This window comes from Cricetulus griseus (assembly GCF_003668045.3).
Source record: "Cricetulus griseus strain 17A/GY chromosome 1 unlocalized genomic scaffold, alternate assembly CriGri-PICRH-1.0 chr1_0, whole genome shotgun sequence".
Lineage (NCBI taxonomy): Eukaryota > Metazoa > Chordata > Mammalia > Rodentia > Cricetidae > Cricetulus > Cricetulus griseus.
In genome coordinates this window covers 7,682,730-7,697,254 of record NW_023276806.1, presented here as the reverse complement: position 1 = coordinate 7,697,254, position 14,525 = coordinate 7,682,730, and positions in this window count along the sequence as shown.

The following is a 14,525-nucleotide window of genomic DNA, read 5'->3' as shown; positions in this document are numbered from 1 at the left end:
CAGTACCATGCTGGTTTTGTTATATGGATCCATAGTATAAGTTGAAGTCAGGCATAACCGGGATACTCAAACATTGCTAGTTTTTTCTCAGGATTTTTGGAACATTTGGAGTTTCCATAAGAATTCCAGGAATTTTTCTTTCTTCTAAGAACACCATTGAAATTTTGATAGAAAAAGCATTGGATTATTTTTAGTAAAATACCCATTTAACAATGTTAATTCTATTGATCTATAAATGTGGAAATCTTTCCATATTCTGATGTTTTCTTTAATTTCTTCTTTTAGTGTTTTGTTGTTCATGGTAGAAGTCTTTAGCACCTTTGATTATGTTTATGCCTAGGTATTGTATTCTTCATTTATATTAGTAATTTAATCCTTGTTATACCTAATAGGTTCATACAAATTAGAATTACTATGTCTTACTGGGAAACTAAATCTGTCATGATGTAATGGCTCACTTTGGGCCAGAACCTTCTTTTAAAGTCTGTTTTCCTCTGAGAATACCAGATAAACTATTTTTAGCACAACTTCTTTCATGCCATATCATAAATGGCATATGACTACTTCTGTTTTTTAGTGTCTTCACATTTTTGGTTTTAGCTTATAAAGATTTTACAGCTAAAACTGGAATTTTAAATTTCCACATGCCAATTCCAGTTTTATGAGGGAAACACTTATTCTACATATGTTTATCAGAATTATTGTTATCACTCTGATTAGCATTAACTATCAACTTAGAATTACTTGGAAAAGAATTTAAATAGAGATATTGTGTAGATCAGATTGTCTTGATTATTAATTGAAGTAAGAGTGACCAAACTTTTGTGGGTCATGTCATCTCTAGGAAGCTGGTCCTGACCTGGATAATTAAGCTACTTGAGCATAAGCCTGCCTCACAGCCAGCAAGCCCCCATGGATTCTACCATACTTCTTTGGTTGTGAAGTGAGCTCCTTGGCCAGAGATAATACCATGTAGATAGCAACCTGTCTTGTCATCAAGTTTCTACCTTAAGTTCCTGCCTTGCATTCCCTCAACGATGGACTGTGGTGTAGAATGTAAGTCAAGTAAATCATTTTCACCCAAAGTTACTTCTTGTCAGAATGTTTGTCACAGAAACAGACATGAAATTTGTGCAGATACATTGACCGTGTCCGTTTATTTTGTGTTTTTGTTATTATTCCTGCTCTCTTATTAGTTTTTCCCTTGTTTCTGGAAGACTTCTCTGAAGTTTTTCTTACTACTGTTTAGGGGTTGCCTTGTGAAGATTCTGAGTTATATCCATAACATAATACATCTAACTTCAGAATAATAAATATTTGGGTTATTTATCTTCTCAACTAACATGACCTTACAATGCACAGTTACTCCAAATTATGTGGGAATCATTAGCTAAAACTATTTTACTTTATTCCTGAAATTACACTTGAATATTATTTAATAAAGCTCATATGTTTGCTTATATGTTTACATGTTTACCAACCAATTAATTTGCTCACCACTTCATATATAGCAGATATTTTCAGTACCATTTTCTTTCTTCCTAAAATGCCCAAATCATTTGTAAATCTTTCTTGTATGGCTGTGATCATGTTAAACATCTATGGACATCCTTATAAGTGTAGTCTGCCATTTAAATATAAAGTATGCTGAAATTTGCTCACATATAAATTACATTGGAGAAGTTTTTTTGTTGTTTTTTTTTCCATTTAACTGTTAGAATGCCCAATCAATCCAAAGCTGAAAGGAGAGATTCCTTTATATACATTGACTCTTTATCAGATATATTGATTTTTGGTGATTTAGAAGAAAATATCTGAGGCCCCAAAACAAAATGAGGCATAAATAAATTGTAAAACTGAGATTTTTTCCAAAATGATAATTGCGTAGCTTAAACTGTTTTTATTCTAGTTTTAATTACATAGCCTCATTCAAAGTTAAGCCTGTGTTTTTTTCAGTGGTATGTTAATGCAATATGATTTCTAAGGTCAGTACAGCAAGCTAATTTTGTCTTCTTTTACATATCATTTCTTTGAATCCCAGTAATCAGGAATTATCTGTTATCAGTTACACAATGGAACAACAATGAGAAACTAATACACAGTGTGTATATGTCTCCATGAACATGCACAGAGAGATACACACATGTGCATGAATGCAAAAACACATGAGACAATGCACTATGGATCATAGTTGGAATGATGCTGAGTTATATATCTTGCCTATGAAATCACCCATGGAAAAAGACCAAGGAAAACAGGTTAAGACTCACCTCCTCTATTTTCCTACTCTCTCTGAAAACTTGGACATGTGAATACAAGTGCATTCACTTCAAAACCCACAGAACGTTAGACAGAACTGACTGCAAGCTTGTTAGACTTGTTGGTGTTGCTTTCATAGTTAACACCGTATGTCTGTCTTTTAGGACTGTACCTAAGGATACATAATTTGTCCTGACCTAAAGAGATGTGTCACCCCAACTCTAAACCAACACAAATAAAGTCAGAAGATAACTATCCCAGTGTATAGAAAGCTCAGGTCTTCTCATTGTTGTTCCATTGAATGGTGTTTGAAATTAAAAACTGTGGTCAAAGTAGAACAAAATTTTTTTTAAATCTAAAACATTATGTTACATGAGCAAAGACCACATCAAAAGCTGTCAAGTAACAATCACTGACAATTGTTATAATGATATGATTGAAGAATGGCTTCTCCTCAAAAGCCATTTTCTGCCAGGTGATTAGTTTATTTGTATTTGTAGAGTAAAATAATCCCCCCATTTGAATTGGCACAAGGAGCTTTGATTTAGCACAGAGGCCTTGGGTTGTTGAATTGCTTGTCTTATCTCTGTTGGGACCTAATGTCAAGCTGACCACGTGTTATGGTGACATGAAAGAAAAAGTATCAGTGCATTGCATTCTATATGTGTCAAATCTAGGACATATCCAACTGCAGACTTATGTACTGCCACAGTTCCTAAATGTTACTGCCTTCTACCAATGACAATCCAAGGTAGAAAAATAATACATAGCTATCATCCAAAAGATGAATCTTGGGGACATGTGAAATCCTTCAGAAGGAAAAAAAAAACCCTGGTTGCATGTTCTCTTCAAAACACTTTCTCAGGATGTGTAATGTCTCAATGTCGCTTATTGGAAGCATAGCATATATAATCATTTCTTTTTAAATTATTGTTTTATTTTTTTAATTATATGCATGGGGGATTTTTCACACAACTGCAATATTCCACAAGGCCAGAAGAGGGCACTGGGCCCTCTGAAGGTGGAGTAATGGGTGCTTGTGCCCACCTTACTTAGATGCTGGGAACTGTACTGATGCCCTTTGTAAAAGCACCAAGTTTTCTTCACTGCTGAGCCATCTCTTTATCAATGACAATTATTATCTTAATTTATTTTTTTTAAATTTTCATGTCAAAAAATAGCAACAGCTCATGTTAAAACTGTGTGATAGTGAATAACAAATCTTATTATATGACTTTGAAAATATCTCTTGCCAAAGAACACTCCTGTTGTAAGTGAAGAACATTTTTAGGACCAAATAGACTTCCTGAATGATTTCTCAAAACTTCATATTCCAAATGGGAAAGGCCAGTCTGTAACAGTGTTTGTCCAAAGTGACACAGGGACGAAGAGAAAATCAAAAGCAGAATTTTATTTTCTGTGTCAAAATCGCAATGCAAAATGACAGGATGAAAACAAAGACTTCTCACATAATTGTTTCTTTGTACATGGGGGATAGTTGTGTGTGCACACATGTGTGAGTAAGTATGCATGTCCTTGCACATCCATGAAGAGGACAGTCTTGGGTGTCTTTCTCAATCGTTCTACCTTATTTTCTGAGACACAGTCTTGCAATGAATCTGAGTCTCAGTTTTCTGGCTGGACTGAACGACAGACCATCAAGCTCCCACAATCTGCCTATCTTATGCCACAATTCTAGGGCTTCAGGTATGCACAACTATTGCCTAGTTTTACTTAAATATTGGGTATTTGAACTTAGGACCTCTTGCTTTTACAGCAAGCACTCACTGACCCATCTTACCAGCCAGAGACTCATTCATTATTTTGTTTTTCATAATACAAAGGAAGTGCACAGTCCTGTTACACTGCAAGAGGAGATTCTGTGGATAAGAGTGTTGCATTTTACTCTATGCTGTATTTTGGTTTTTGACAAGAAAACTTGTGCTTTAAAAAAATAGTACTTTACAATGAAACAAAATCTGTTGTTTAGTAAAATGCTCCAAAAGCAGCCAAGAGAGTAGCCATAATAGACTGCAATCAGAAACACTCACCATGGACAACGTGTTCACACCAAAGTACAAACTCCAATTTAGTTGATTACTGTTATAGTTTGGTTTCTGACATGATGATTAGCAATACCTGTATTTTAAAAGATTTTGCAAAAAGTGAAATGAGTAAAATATGTGCTTGTAATTAGCAGCACATTGTGTAGCAAAATGGACTGGGTTACATTGTGGTCATGTAATTATTTCCTTTAATGTGTAAGCTGTCACTTGAAATTTTAGCTACAATTTAAGTTGAGTGATCTGGGGAAGTACGTGCATGCACATGAGCACGCGTGAGGGGTGTGTGTGTGTGTGTGTGTGTGTGTGTGTGTGTGTGTATCTGTGTGTGTATCTGTGTGTGTCTGTATCTGTGTGTGTGTATGTCTGTGTGTGTGTGTGTGTGTGTATCTCTGTGTCTGCGTGTGTATCTGTGTGTCTGTGTATCTGTGTGTGTGTATCTCTGTGTCTGTATGTGTGTGTGTGTGTGTGTGTGTGTGTGTGTGTATCTCTGTGTCTGTATGTGTGTGTCTGTGTGTGTGTGTGTATCTGTGTGTGTGTTTGTGTGTGTGTCTGTGTGTCTGTGTGTGTGTGTATCTGTGTGTGTATCTCTGTGTGTGTATGTGTGTGTCTTTGTGTGTGTGTCTGTTTGTGTATCTCTGTGTGTGTGTATGTGTGTGTGTCTGTGTGTATGTGTGTGTGTCTGTGTGTATGTGTGTGTGTATCTCTGTGTGTGTGTCTCTGTGTGTGTGTATGTGTGTGTATGTATCTCTGTGTGTGTATGTGTGTGTGTATGTGTGTGTGTGTGTATCTGTGTGTGTGTGTCTGTGTGTGTATCTGTGTGTGTGTGTCTGTGTGTGTGTACATGATATGAAATAAAATGAGGAATTAACTATAGACATTAAAATTTCTGTTAGTTACCTTTACATACACACACTGATAATTAAAATACTAACCTTTAATGGAAATATCTTGGCTATGTGTCAATGTCACCAATTACCAAAAGAGAAAAGGGACAATCGAGCACGGCTCTTTTGAGTGATAATATGGAGAAAGAGCATATACTGATATTGGGAAGGATAACTCAGTGACAAATGAGGACAAGACAGATGTGAGTCCGAGGATTTAATGTGAGTCATTTCTGTCCCAGGACACTATACTCAGGAAATGAAGCGAAGGGGACAGTCACCTGTCACCGCTACCTATGGAGCATTTTGCTGTAAATTTACAATGGCAGCTTGGAATAAATTTCCCTAACCCCATCTTTGTCCCCAAACAATGTAGGAAAGTATTCTCACCAACCAGTCGCTCTGTATCATGGGGAGAATGTGAGAAGCACTTTCGAGTAACTGCTGAATTTCAATAGTAATTAACGTGACTGTTACCTACAGAGAACTGCTTGCAGGAAATAACACCAGTGTGAAAACAGTATGTCTAAAGTGAAAATTAAAATCCATTTCTATTCCATATCGAAGAGATTTTGCAATGCAAAACATCCTGTATTCAACTTTGCACATTTATGCTCAGTTCACTCTTATTTTTACTTCTCCCAACCCTGCCAAGGACCAGATGCACGTTAGAGCATTGAAATGGGTGAGTCACAAATGTCAGCTTCCCTTAGCACGGAGCAGGCATACTGCGTTTCCCTCGCAAGTGAGAAAATATCATCCTAACCTCTAAACAGCTATCTTCGAGTTATTTTGTACTTTTATGGAACATTATTATACTTCCCACTGAGCTGTGTCTTTAACTGAGGATCATTTATTTGAAGAAAAAAATCATTAATGGGACTGGAGAGATGGCTCACTGTTTAATAGCCCTTGCTGCTCTTGCAGAGGACCTCAGTTAGGTTCCCAGTACCCATGTTGGGCAACTCACAACCACCTGTATCTCCAATTCCAGGGGACCCAGTGCCTGTGGCTTCTTTGGGTACCTGCCTTCACATGCTGACACACACATACACATAAACTAAAAATAATAAAAATAAAACTGTGCAAATATTTTACCATTTTGGTTTTTAGATTCCAAGTATTAACAATAAATATTTAGAAAGTATCTTACAGTCCATATTACTTCTGCAGAGTTAGAAAGGTGCAGAGGGAAGAGTAAAAAAATACCAAAGATTGGAAAAAACCCACCTATTTTGCAGTCTTGTGTTTTATGCTGACATGTGGCATTAGTTTTTGCTGACATTAGTCAAATTCTGAACAAAATGTTAGACCAAACAGGCCCTAATTAATCCTAGAGCCATTGACACCATCCTTTTTATACTGTTCAATCAAAATGTTTCTAAACAGCTACAGATTATAATCACCTTTAAGGTTTTGTTAAAATAAGAATTTCACAAGCCACTGCTGTCTGTACAATGAAGAAAATGAGGCAAAAATAGAGCTCTGGACTTGAAGTTTTCTGGCACCCATTAGTACCAGGCAAACATGGCATTTGTGCACACACATCATGTCACCAGACACATTTTAAGGCAACCCATTCAACCCATTGAGTCATGCAGGTTTAAGTCAAGTCTAGTAAATGAATCCACGTTGCTCTACTGTCTTAACTTCATATTTCAGTTCCATGTGGGGGGTTATTAAGGATAAAATAGTTTAATACTTAAAGCTTGCCATTGTGTATCCTGATTCAAAACCTGAGATCATCTTTCATTCTACTAGCAATTACCTTACAAGGCAGAACAGTAAGAAACTAGGCATGAGAGGCGATCTGATGTCTCGGTGAGCTGAAGTGCAATCACTTACTTCATCTCTACTTGAAAGGTTTCAAAATGAACACATCAGCTTTGCATCTTGGAAAAGCCATTCTGTTTTCAGTGTAGGAACAGAGATTCATAGAGAACAAGTTTGTTGGCAAAAATACAAGTTAAGTGAATGTAAGTGGAGTAAGAGAAATGATGTTGGATTCCAAGTTGTCAGACAGTTCCAGTAGCCTGTCTGTGGCTTGGAGACTGGCTCTACACATTGCCGGAGCTCCTGTCACTCAGAGATGAGAAGCTTCACTTGCTGTAGACAGCCCACCTCTCATGTTCAAAAGCAAGGCCAGCACGGACAGCATGGTTTCAGCTCCCTGTGGCCAGGCCCCTCAGATTGACACAAAGTATTACTCAGCTGTGGAGAAGTCATCTCTAGAAGTTGCTTAAGGATAGTCTCCTGTTCCACAAATGTACCTGGATTTGAGGGTGGCAATGATGGGAGGAAGTAGATGTTGTGTAACAAACAAAGACCCGGATGAAATTCTGCCTATGGGCCTTTCATACTTCACAAGGTACCTCCCACAAGTAGACAAGGGAATGGGAATCAGCCATGTGACAGTTCTACACAAGACAGCCTACCTGGCTGTGTCACTAGAGGATCATATGACATTTGCCAAGACTTGGACAACTTCAAAAAGAAAAATAAAAGAAAGAAATGTGTGCCAACTAGAAAATGCAAAATGTATAAGAAACATTTAATCCAAGAGGACAAACAAAGTGAATAAATCTTTGAGAAGGTGTTCAACATTGCTACTCAAGTCAGGAAAATAAAAATTAAAACCATAATGAACAGAATTGCCTACCTACCAGAATTACCAAAATTAAAATGCATCACTTTATTAGAAAAGCGTAACAATTGTAAGTGTGGATGTACCTAATAATGGGATTAAAATATATCAAGCAAAGACTCACAGGACTAAGGAAGTAGAATAAGAAATGCCCTAACCTTATTTCAGTAATTGATTTAAAACTTTAAAGATAGCAATAGTAACAAACAACTATATAGTACTCATAATACCTGAAAACAATTGTCACATTTGTTTTTTGACTAACACTAGACAAAAACACAGAGAGCAGAAAACCAGGGACAGTGTTGAGCTCAAACAGAATGACAAATTACAAAATCCCCTTATTATCAGGATAATCACTAAAACTGCAAATAGTTAATCTTGGGAAAGATTTCGCTGAAATCCATATGAATTTTGTCAGGGTATCTTTGGGGAGGAACAAAGAATGTTTTCTCTGGCAGTCATCCATTTGCCAGGTGAATGAACACACTTCAGATGTGCTTGTTCCCCTAATACACAATGGGACCTTCAATTTTTGAGACTCTAACTACATTGATTATTTTCCCAGGAGATCAAGTTTAATAAGATACATAGATACTTCCAAGGTAGAAGCCAGCTACAATCTTTGAAAACACTTAAGGCCTGAGTTAATAAACCTATTGTAAATCCTACTATCACCACTGACCTTAACTGATAGTCATCATCTCTCCCCACCCCTCTCCCAGCCCCCATTCCATTCTATGACTTCCACTCTTAAACAGCCCAGTCTTGCTTTCCTGCCCAAAGATGACAGATATTTAGAGAAGAGAGATAACTGAAAGTCTACTTATTAAAGTGTCATCATTGGACCATGGTTACTGCAGTTGCCTAGGTGCCATGGTCATTGGAGTAACACAAATGTACTCCATCAACCCACTAAGAAGTAGCAGCAAATCCCTTTTTTCTTTTTTTTTTTTTTTTGGTAACCAAGGTTGATTATTCTAATCAGTATTTATTTTATGTCTATTTAATTATTGACATGAAGAACTCAAAGTCTCCTCATAGCAGATGCAGCTTCAAGTTTAGTAGAATGCTCATTTTGTCCTTGGAAGAAACATTCCTTCCCTGGACACAGAGATTACTGATGTGGCTGTAGCTAAGCAAATTTCTGACTTGACATAATGGTGAGAGGACCCTTTTTATTCTTGAGTTGTAATCCTATGGATTTTATCTTAGAACACCTTATTCTACTGAGTTCATTGTGATATATTTCCATTATGTCTTAAATAACAGCTTCCTTACCCCGAAAGCTATTTATCCAAGTTAGTTAAAGCTGAACCAGGTCGTCCATCTGTTTTATAAGGCAACTGCTCCTAGGATTGTCACTCAGTGTCAGGGCCTCTGAAGAAGTAGCTTTCCTTGGCCATCAGTTTCATGTGGCATTGTCATTAGTAGAGAGATGTTTTTCTTTAAAAAAAATAAATAGAGCTCTTCCTCCGACTCAACCTTTCTGCTCCCTCATGTCCTCTGCATACCTTCTCTTCCCCCCTTCTCATTCTCTAGCTCCCAACCCCCCTTCCCATGCTCCCAATTTGTTCAGGAGATCTTGACCCTTTCCCCTTATCCAGGGGACCATGTATGTCTCTCTTAGTGTCCTCCTGGTTTATTAGCTTCTTTGGCTGTGTGGATTGTAGGCTGGTAATCCTCTATGTCTAAAATCCACATATGAATGAGTACATACCATGTTTGTCTTTTTGCGATTGGGTTACCTTGCTCAGAATGGTTTCTTCTAGTTCCATCCATTTTCCTGCAAATTTCAAGATTCCATTGTTTTTTTTTTCCCCGCTGAGTAGTACTCCATTGAGTAAATGTACCACATTTTCTCTATCCATTCTTCGGTTGAGGGGCATCTAGGCTGCTTCCAGTTTCTGGCTATTACAAATAGTGCTGCTATGAACATGGTTGAACTGATGTCCTTGTTGTATGACTGTGCTTCTTTTGGGTATATGCCTAAGAGTGGAATTGCTGGATCTTGTGGTAGACTCATTCCCAGTTTCTTGAGGAGTAGCCATACTGATTTCCAAAGTGGCTGTACAAGTTGGCATGCCCACCAGCAGTGGAGGAGTGTTCCCCTTTCTCCACATCCATACCATAATAGAAAGAGATGTTTTAGGTTTACAGAGAAATCAGGCACTAGAGAAAGGTCTGGAGATCTGCAAAGATGACACCAACTAACAATCTAAGCAACAGAGGAGAGGCTACCTTAAATGCCCTCTCCTGATAATGAGACTGATGACTGTCTTATATGCCATCCTTCAGCCTTCCACCAACAGCTGGTGAAAGTAGAAGCAGACACCCACAACTAATCAAACTGAATTAAATATAAGTTGCAGAGAAGGACGAGTGAAAAGCAAAGGGGCCCAGACCAGGCTTGTGAAACCTACAGAATCAGCTGACCTGAACATCGGGGAACTCTTGCTCCCCAGACTTATAGATGGAATACCAGCATGGGACTGATCCAGATCCCGGGAACATGGGTTTCTGTGAGGAAACCTCAGAATTCTACAGGACCTCCTGTAGTAGTTCAGTACTTATCCCTACCATAGGTGTGGACTTTGGGAGCCCATTCCATATAGAGGAATACTCCCTGAGCCAGACACATGGGGGTGGGCCTAGTCCCTATCCCAAAGCATACAATAGACTCTGTTGCCACCCTATAGAAGACCTCACAATCCAGGGGGAGCAAAAAGGATATGTGATAGATAGGGTTTTAGTTGGGGGGGTAGGGGAGGATGGGAGGGAGAAGGGAACTGGATTTTCATGTAAAACAATCCTGTATAGTGAGAAATTACCAATACTGAGTCAGGTAGAAATATAAGGGTATTTAATAGGGGAAAAGCCTTACTTACAGAGTAACCTAGCCAACCAGTGTGGCAGCAGTCTGTACCACAAGTACAAAAGTGAAACCGAAAGAGAAATGAAGTCCCCTGAAAGCCTCACTCTACATCACCCTGACCACACCATTCAAATAAAAAATGTTGAAAAACAATAGAGCTCTTGACATCCATACCATGTTAGTGAATGAGACTCTTAGTATAAAACTGAAGGCAAGAAACATAGTGTTTTCCTCTTTAATAAAAAAGTGAACTAGCATACTGGTAAAGTGGTACATGACTTGAACCCCAACACTAAGAGGCAGAGGCCTGTGGATCTTTGTGTGTTCAAGGCCAGCTTGGTCTACATAATGAGTTCCAGGACAGCCAGAGGTATATAGTAAGATCCTATCTCAAAAGCAAAAACAGGAAAGGAAGAAAAGAAGGAAAGAAGGAAGGAAGTGGAGGAGGGAAAAGAGAGAGAAAACCAACTTGATAATTAAGATATGTATTCACTAGATTGAGTATTATATGCCAATTCCCAAAAATGGTGTGAATGTTTTCTAGCAAATTGTAGCATTTGACAAAACAGGTAAATTGGGATTACCAGAATTTTAGCATTTAATGGTCACTAATCTGAAATTCCTTTCATATATAATTTACTATCTTCCCTAGACAAGGAGTTATAGAAACTCTTTAAGATAATTTCTAATTCCACAGAGCAGGCATTAATATGGGAGTTCCACCAGATGTGGTCCCCCATCTTGCTTCTAGAATAATAATAATCTTAGTCACTGCTACACTGCTTAAGACCTCTATAGGCTGGGTGCCCAGATCTGCATTATGACCTCACTTTCTATTATTGTAATTACATTAACCTTAGTTATGAAAGCTAAGGGGCACAATATGGCTTTTCATCCCCCACAAACATCGTCAGTGTTGGTTTGAGAGAGTCGAGTCCCACGAAAGCAGCTCCAGCACACACCATCAAGATTCTCAGCAAAGCTTCTTCACCCACAGGGCCACTGTTCCCCTTCCTGCCGCACAGACACTCAACTGATGGCACTCAGCTCTGACGTATCCATCTCCTTGAACTAGCTTCTTCCTTAGGAGTGTACCAATGAAATCCTGACATCTCCAAGGCCTTTCCTACTGTGCTGGCTTCTCAGGAACTTGCTAACAAACTTTAAGAGCAGATACAAGTGACGGTGCCAAAACAATAACATCTAATTTATGAATGGAAATGTCTTCTATGACAGTAAAATTTCCCCCAGTCAAGTTTTGTTCTTTGACATCTAATCTAACATCTTCAAGGTCTACCACAACACAGCCTCTGGTCCTTACTAGTTCATAACTCTGAGGGCTGATGGTTATTTCACATGAAGCATTTCTTCCTATGGCAGATACTGTTTACCTTCCAAGACTGGAATAATACTCTATCTTAGCTTTGTACCTATAGGAAAGGAAAAATGATGAGGGCAGATATTAGGGGTGACAGGTGTGTCACTCTGCAGGTCATCTGAAGGATGTTCTTCTCCAAGCTTATCATCTTTATGAAGGGGCATAATAGGACTAATTTTGCAAGCTTAGAATCTTGAAAAAAAAGTGGAATCTCAAGATTTTCAACTTCATCCATTAAAATATCTCCATCCCTGGGTTGATAGTAATATTCTTTTTTAACTTTGGCATAAAACAGACTTCCAAAATTATGTGTTTAGTCCCTCTTAGGACCTAGACACTCTTAAGGTTAGAGTCTGGGACTGATAAGCAATTAAACTGTTAAAAAGTTGTCAAAGGGGACCTTTGATTTTCATTGCATTACCCTTGGTTGACAATTGGATGTCTGAGCCTATAATTTATTTACCAAGGTGTCAATGAAGTTAAAAGAAACTGACCTCTTCTTCAATTATAGGTTTTAAAATGGTCATATCCACATGTGGATCTTCACAAAATACAGTACTCATATTTTTTTACTGCTTCCCATTTGTTCTATAGTGACACCAACTAACCACAGGCAAAAGTCTTCTTAACAGGGATGATGCCACAATATCCATGTTAAAAGTTGGCTTTTGTTGTCAATAATCACATAATGAATTCAACAGAAAACAGAGCCTGGGATATCAACTTTAGTGCTAGTTTTTATTTTGGACCTTAAGCTGAAGAAGGAGACAGAGAAGTTAGAAATGTATGACAGTAGGAGATGTGACAAAGATGATGCCCACAGAGTGACATGAAGTGACTTCTCAATCTGGCTTGGCTATCCTCTAGAAGGGAAAGTGGATATTTATATATCAGAAAACCTGTGGGTCAGGAGGGGTGTAGACAGAGTGAGGATATGTTGAAGTTGCCACAATCAATTGGAGTCATTTTTATTAACAATAAGAAAAAAAGGAAATAAAACTGAGAGATTATAAAATGATAAAAAGAGGGGTTTTCAAGCATTGACTTTCTGATAACCACCAACATAGACTTTCTGGAACCACAAGCTGGCACATAACTGCATAACCATCTACAAAAGTATTTCTGTGACTAATGACACATTGACTACTAATTATTTCAGCCATGGAATATTGTTCCAAGGTCCTCACATTTGTCTGAAAAGAGTCCCCTTTGGTAAAACTCTTTGAATAAACCCATAATTTGTAATGATACACATATTGCTACTATAATGGTCTCGGATTTCCATTGCATTGTGTTTCATTATTATTTGGGGATTGTCTTTCTCAGCCCATTTATTGTCTATATATAGTTGGGCTACTGATGTTTTGGGTTAATCTTGTATCCTGCCACTTTGGTGAAGGTGTTTATCAGCTGTAGGAGTTCCCTAGTAGAATTTTTCAGGTCACTTATATAGACTATCATATCATCTGCAAATAGCGAAAGCTTGAATTCTTTATTTCCAATTTGTGTCCCCTTGATCTCCTTTGGCTGTCTTATTGCTCTAGCTAGAACTTGAAGTACCATAGAGAAGAGATATGGAGAGAGCGGACAGCCTTGTCTTGTTCCTGATTTTAAAGGAATCACATTGAACATCCAGGTGTTTTGTGACCTGATCTGAGTTTGAGCAAGAGAGCCAGTAAATCAGCAGAAGGTGAGAGATGAAGTGAGGAGAGGTGAGGTAAGGTGAGGAGAGGAGAGGTGAGGAGAGGAGAGGAGAGAGAGGAGAGGAGAGGGAGAGGAGAGGTGAGGAGAGGAGAGGTGAGGAGAGAGAGAGAGTGAGAGGAGAGAGTGAGAGGTGAGGAGAGGTGAGGAGAGGAGAGGAGAGGAGAGGAGAGGTGAGAGGTGAGGAGAGAGAGGTGAGAGAGAGGAGAGAGAGGTGAGGTGAGGTGAGGAGAGGAGAGAGAGGAGAGGAGAGAGGAGAGGTGAGGAGAGGAGAGGAGAGGAGAGGTGAGGAGAGGTAGAGAGAGAGGTGAGGAGAGGAGAGGAGAGGAGAGAGAGAGGAGGTGAGGAGAGGAGAGGTGAGAGGAGAGGGAGAGAGAGAGGTGTAGTGAGGTGAGGAGAGGTGAGGAGAGGAGAGAGGAGAGGAGAGGGAGGTGAGGAGAGGTGAGGAGAGGAGAGGTGAGGTGAGGAGACGAGAGGTGAGGAGAGGTGAGGAGAGGAGAGGAGAGGAGAGGAGAGGAGAGGAGAGGAGAGGAGAGGAGAGGAGAGGAGAGGAGAGGAGAGGGAGGAGAGGGAGAGATGAGGAGAGGAGAGGAGAGAGAGGAGAGGAGAGGGAGAGATGAGGAGAGGAGAGATGAGAGAGAGGAGAGGAGAGGGGGAGGAGAGGAGAGGAGAGGAGAGGAGAGGAGAGGAGAGGAGAGGAGGGGAAGAGAGGCCAAGC